Raw genomic sequence first — 5958 nt, 5'->3', positions numbered from 1 at the left:
ACATTTATCAAATCATGTATCAACATTTACTTTATAGATATTTCTTTACATCTATAAAAATTTAGGAGGCTGTCAGTATCTTCTCCTTTGCCAAATTCCATATAATCATCGAAGATTTTCACTGCCCCTCAATCAATGTTATGGGCTCCTTTTATTTTCCACCAACTGAATCTTGAGGATTCAAATCAACCTCTCCTGTTAAGAGATTGAGTGACCAATTGGATGTTCTTATTGACTGTAATTAAAGCAATTTTGGTAGCTAATTTACTATGTCTGAGACAAACCATGTCCAAGGAAATTTAAGCAGTTCCTTGTGTCAGCATTCATGCATTCACAATCATACATATATCAAACATTCATGTGTGGCCACACCAAACATTCACAACTTGTATACATCTCACATTTCTCATTTTACCCAGGTTATGATCAGTTTGTTGAACAGAAAAATCCCTAATTGAAATCTCTGGTAACACAGCAGTTACAGTCAATTCTTGTATTATGAGCAACCTAAATTTGAACAGATCCAAATTTACCTATGTTGCCTTTCTTTCTCCATAAGGCCTTAAGCACAGTTTCTGACTGGCTGTATCAATAGCATTTTTATACATTTGACTGGAGTCAGCCAAAGCTACATCTCCCAAGGCTACAAGTGATCTAAGTTCTGACATTGACCTTACCCTAGCCCTCTCCCCTTTGACCTGCTGTAGATTATCTGTGGCTGCTTCCCTCTCCTGCATCTGGGGAACAAACCCAGTTCTCTATTTTCTCATCTGTTGGTACTCCCTCTGACTCAGTGCCCTTCCTGACCATGTCCAAAGCAACACCTAGAAGGCTCTGTGTATTTCCTCCTCCCCATGCCCTGCTCTCTCTAATGCAATAACATTTTTAACTGAAGATTCTGTTGGTCTGATATCTAAACAAATCCCAATAAACCCATGCATGACATTTGTATTTACTATTGCTCTATTTTTCTCATTTTTCTATTTTTATATATATTATCTTTTTCTATTTTTCTATATTTTAATTTTTTAATTAAAATTAATTCTTTTTGAGACAGAGCTTCTCTCTTTCCAATCCAGCTCCATTCAGAGCTGTGGCACATTACAGTACCTTACAAGCCTAACTCTCTCAGGAGTTGAGGCAACCATGACAATGCACGAACTCCTACCTTGACCTTGATGCTGGCCACCAAATCCACTAGTGATCTGTCAGTGTGTATTCCCTTCTTTCTTCATCTTGGTGAGCACCTCCACTATGTAGCATCCAGTGCTACTACTTCTTACAGGTTCCAGCAAGGGACATGCAGATTAATAAAGACAAAACAACTGGTCACTCTTGAAAGAAAAATGCCAATTTTATTTAGAGTGGTGTTGACTTCTATAGCATCAGCAGCTCCCTAGAAAGTAACTCAGATCAAATTCCAAGCTCTTAAGCCCCTGGCAATATGCAGATAATCTGCATATATGTAAACAGGCCTTTTGGGAGGAGGGAAAATAGGAAATAACACCTAGCTCTGAGGCAGCCAGTAGCTCCCCAGGTGTACTGCTGATCAACCCTAGATAAGAGAAGAATAGCAGACTCCCAGGGGTCCCCCACACCAAGGGCCACTGCCCAGCTCAACACAGGGACCAGCAGAACTTCAATGTGGCTCATGGTCCATCCCAGCCCAAGTAGTTCAGATTCTATAGCTCAGCCCATCTGCTCTTCCTGGTCTGGGGACACAGGCCCACACACTCACCTTGGCATGGCTTGTGGTCTTCCTTACAGCTCTCCACAGCAGAACAAGAGGAGAATCCTGGAAGGAACCTGTAAGCTACCCTCTACTGGTTCTCCTGATGGATTAGCCTTCCAAAAGTTCATCCTTAGTTAAGACTACCCATTATAATCTAAATTATATAGGTTGAGAACCATTGCTCTGAACTGATACATATTAATGAGTCAACACCACTGAAGATAAAAATGAAATGAAATTCTTAAGCAAGAAAGCAATGGAAAAAATAGAAACAAAGGGATGATGACTGTAATGCATTTAAAAAAGGAAATTTTAAAAAATGTTGTCAATAATTGAGTTTTTTAAACAGATAAAAATAAATGAAAGTATGCTTAGCTATGCTGACTTTCAAACAATGTAGGCTCTTTCCTAGTAGGGATACTGTCACTAATAAGACATTGTATGAATTTTGTCATATCTAAAATCTTAGGTACTGAGTACTGTAGGGTGACTCATGGAGCTACAGCCAATGGCCTCTACCTGAAACCTGTGATCTGCCTTAACTGTATCAAACAGGATGGCACACATATATCTGCATAGGAGAGTTGCCTAATTGTAAATTCAATATTCATTTGCTCAAGATAACATTTCCAAGCTGTCTCTGTTCATTCACATGACATGAATTAAAACATGCTGGGAAATTACAAAAACATTAGTTATATCACAGTCAAGTCCCTTTTCAGGATGGTGATTCCAGCAGCTGATTGCCTTCCCTGTTTCCCCTGCAGTGTACCCAATACGCTACTCCTCCTGTTTTGGTCTGAAGACAGAAGCAATGCTCCACATGCATATTCTTTTCCTCTGACTGCTTTGGATAGTTGACTTACATGAATCAAATGGACAATTTTAAATCTCAATGGTGGTAGAGTCATTTAATTGAAGAATTTTGAAGGTGTAATATAGAGATCAGCAAGGTCTTTGCCAATGGAAAGTAACAGACTGGAATCACACCATCGACATCAACATAAGAGACTTGTCTCAGAAATATTTTTTCTAACAAGATGGAAATGCAGCTGTCCTAGAATTAATATGCCTTACCAGGGAGAAAATCAGTTCACACACTTAGGAAGTTAATAAAGAAAAATCTCTTTATTGATGGTTTTCATCCAACTTTACGTAAAGCTCAAAGAGGAACCAGTTTAGACACATTTGCATTCCACATATTACATCATCCTTAAGTGTCTTTAGATTCATACTCCAGGTTGAACTTTGAACAAACTAAATAGAGGGTAACTTGTAGATCTAGCTACTTAGGCATATGTGAAGATTACACAGCAAAAGATATGCCAAAATAAATTAAGTACACCTGTGATCTGGCTTTGAACTCACCTCTGCCTGCCTATGCCTCAGGAGTGCTGAGATTTAAGCTTCTAAGGAAAAGAGCATCTTGTATACTACTCTGGGTTTAGGGGGGAAGAAACGAATAGACCTCTATGAAGTAGCAGGAAGCACAATATGAAGGGACAAATTCAGCGGCAGCTACTCAAATGGCACCACACAAAGGGATCACAGGGATTCTTAGAACATTACTAAGCCAAAAGTGGCCATTGGACCTATGACAACAGCTCCATATGGTGGGAGGAGTTAGGTTCTCAAGATCTGAAGCAATCTTTCCAAAAAAGGCATGGCTCAAGACAATTACCATCTGTCACAGGCCAATTCCAAGTTTTAGACAAGGGTCTGTGTTTTACTGTCAATACCCCAGGCCTTTAAGGGAATATCCCAAGACCTAGGCCCCAGGCTAGTAAAGCTGAAAAATGAAAATTAAAATTAATAAAAGTTTAAGAACTTGGGCCCTGAAAAGGGAATTTCTACAGGTAAGGCAAAATTTAATTCATTAAATCCGGAGTGCCATGGGCAGCACCTGACAGCTTGCTCTCAGAAAAGGGGAGGTAACTGTCCACCAGTCCTGTTAACATTCTTTTGCTAATTGCTGGTTGTAAACATCCTGCAGCCTCCCTAGGTTGGAAGTCTGTTGGCCCCAGGCTTCTGCATCTCAGGCCCGGCCTGTCCCCAGCCTCTGTGATTCTCTTGCCCCAGCAGCCGCCCACCAAGCCCGCAGACAGCAAGGTCGTCAGCGATGCCCCCACAGCCGAGGGGTCCCAGGCAGAGGGCCATGCCGTGCCAGAGGGCGGAGAAGGAAGCCGGCTTTGAGGCAGAGGGGGAGGACAAGGACTACAGCTTCCTCCTGCTGCAGCAGTCTGTGACTCTGGGCAGCTTGACCGACGTGGACCAGCTCATCGCCAAGATCGGTGAGACGCTGAAGCTGGACACAGCGCACGATGGCCCTGCCTCGCCGAGTGCTGCCCCGGGCCCCCCACCCCTGCGTGTCCTGGCTGCGATCTCAGTGGAAGAGAACCGGTCCCCGGTGAGGCAGATGCTGCCATCTTCTGTGCCTGCAGAGACCGGGGCCCCAGCTCACCCTGGAGCCATTCGCTGCATGCTGTGGGAGCACGGGCGCATGCGGAGCCAGGCGGCTCCCTACTGCGTGGCGGAGCTCACCGCGGGCGCCAGCGCCCTATGCCCTGTGTCCCGGCAGCCTGGCCTTGAGGAACCTCCGGTGACAAGCAAAACGAGCACCCTGCAGCCTCTCTCAGGCCCGTGCAGGCGGGGTTGGCCCCAGAGCAGAGCCATGTCCCGCCTTCTGCAACAGCGATGTGGATCTCAGCCTGAGACCCACACCAGCGATGACCACCCGCACCAGCTCCTGCAGCAGCTCCTGCTTTCGGGAAACCTCATCAAGGAGGCAGTGTCGCGGCTACATTCACTACAACTACAGCTACAGGCAAATCTTTCCTCACACTGATTCCTCAAGCCTCTGTCCGCCCCTGTGCAGGAGCCACCATCACCTGGGAGCCCTTGAGCGGCCTGCAGCGACCCTGGCACTTGGGTGAGGAGGGCGCTGCTCAGAACTGGGGAGGACTTTCTTGTCCCTGGCAGCTAACAAGCAGGGTAGCTTCCTCACCAACCTGTACCTGCGGACCAAGGGATTCACCCAGATGTGGCTAGTAACAAATCTACACTTCGCACCCAAGTGACTGGAATTGGGGCTGAACTGATTATAGGATTTTAACTTAACTGAACTGTTTTTGAATAAATGTGTTCAGGCTTTTGTTAAAAGAAGAAAAAAATATTGCAGCCTAGGGGATAATTGACAGTACCCAGTGACCCTCTAACCCTGCAAGCTCATGCCCTGTCTTATTTCACTCAAATGTATCTCACTTAAAATATATAGTTACTGCTATACTCTGTACTTTGTATAATGTGAAGTAACCATGGAAACCCTGTAATTTGTGGCTTTCAACCTTATGGTCTGCCCCTGTAAAAGCTTCTCTTTTTGGGTGGTTGGTATCTCACTTGCATGTCATGCAGTGTGATCCTAGCTGGTCAGCTTGAAATAAAAAGAAACCTTTTGCTTTTTCATCAGAGTGTCAAAACCTTGGTTTAGTCTGTGGGCTCCAGGAACCTGGCACAACAATTTGGTTTCCTGACCATGAAACTCAAGACCCTACCAGGACTCAGAACTCATAGGTTTTCAACTCCAACTTGTTGGTTGAGTAAATGTTTTATGTTTGTCTGTTAAGTTCATGTTCCTCTAATTTATGTATGCTAGGGAAACAGGTAATAGAGGTAACAGGCCAAGAGCTTGGCAGATTTGCCTACAAGGCCAGGCCTGGGCAACCTAGGAGAAGTCCTCAACTTCCCTTCTAGGGCAGGTATTCTATGGAGAGTTGGATCAAACCTGCAATCTAGGTTAAAATAGGGGGTCTAATTGAGAACTTCTGTTGGTAAAATAGGGGGTCCAAATGAGGACTTCCAATGGTAAATGTAGGAATCTAGGTATAGGCACTTTATTCCTAGTCTCAGCCCTGTGTTTGTTGTTTGTCAGTTGGTCTTCTCTGGAAGGATTATGATTCAGGACAGACTCTAATGGGACAGACCACTTCCCCCCCCCTTCGAAAAAAAGGGGGATGTTACAGCCTGGTGGAGGACTGTACTCTCTGGGTCCTTGAATGCCCCTAGACCAGCCTGGGCTGCCAGTCTCCTGATGGAGGCTCCTGGGGCTACATAAAAGGCTGTGAATGGCAGGCACTCAGAGCCCGCTTGTCCCAGGGCTTGGGTAGGAGCTGGCTTCCAGAAGGACTTGCCCTGCCCCATCCTCCCTGCAGGGTGACAGTGGCCTACAG

General features: G+C 44.9%; 1 pseudogene; it reads left to right on the top strand.

Annotated features, from left to right (window-relative positions):
• The first annotated feature begins 3887 nt into the window (after positions 1-3887).
• LOC113838994 lies at positions 3888-4715 on the top strand (annotated as a pseudogene).
• Positions 4716-5958: the final 1243 nt, after the last annotated feature.

The sequence above is a fragment of the Cricetulus griseus genome, unplaced genomic scaffold (genome assembly GCF_003668045.3).
Source record: "Cricetulus griseus strain 17A/GY unplaced genomic scaffold, alternate assembly CriGri-PICRH-1.0 unplaced_scaffold_1, whole genome shotgun sequence".
In the NCBI taxonomy this organism is placed as follows: Eukaryota; Metazoa; Chordata; class Mammalia; order Rodentia; family Cricetidae; genus Cricetulus; species Cricetulus griseus.
Note: the sequence above shows the minus strand (reverse complement) of the source record. Positions and strands in the feature narration are given on the sequence as shown.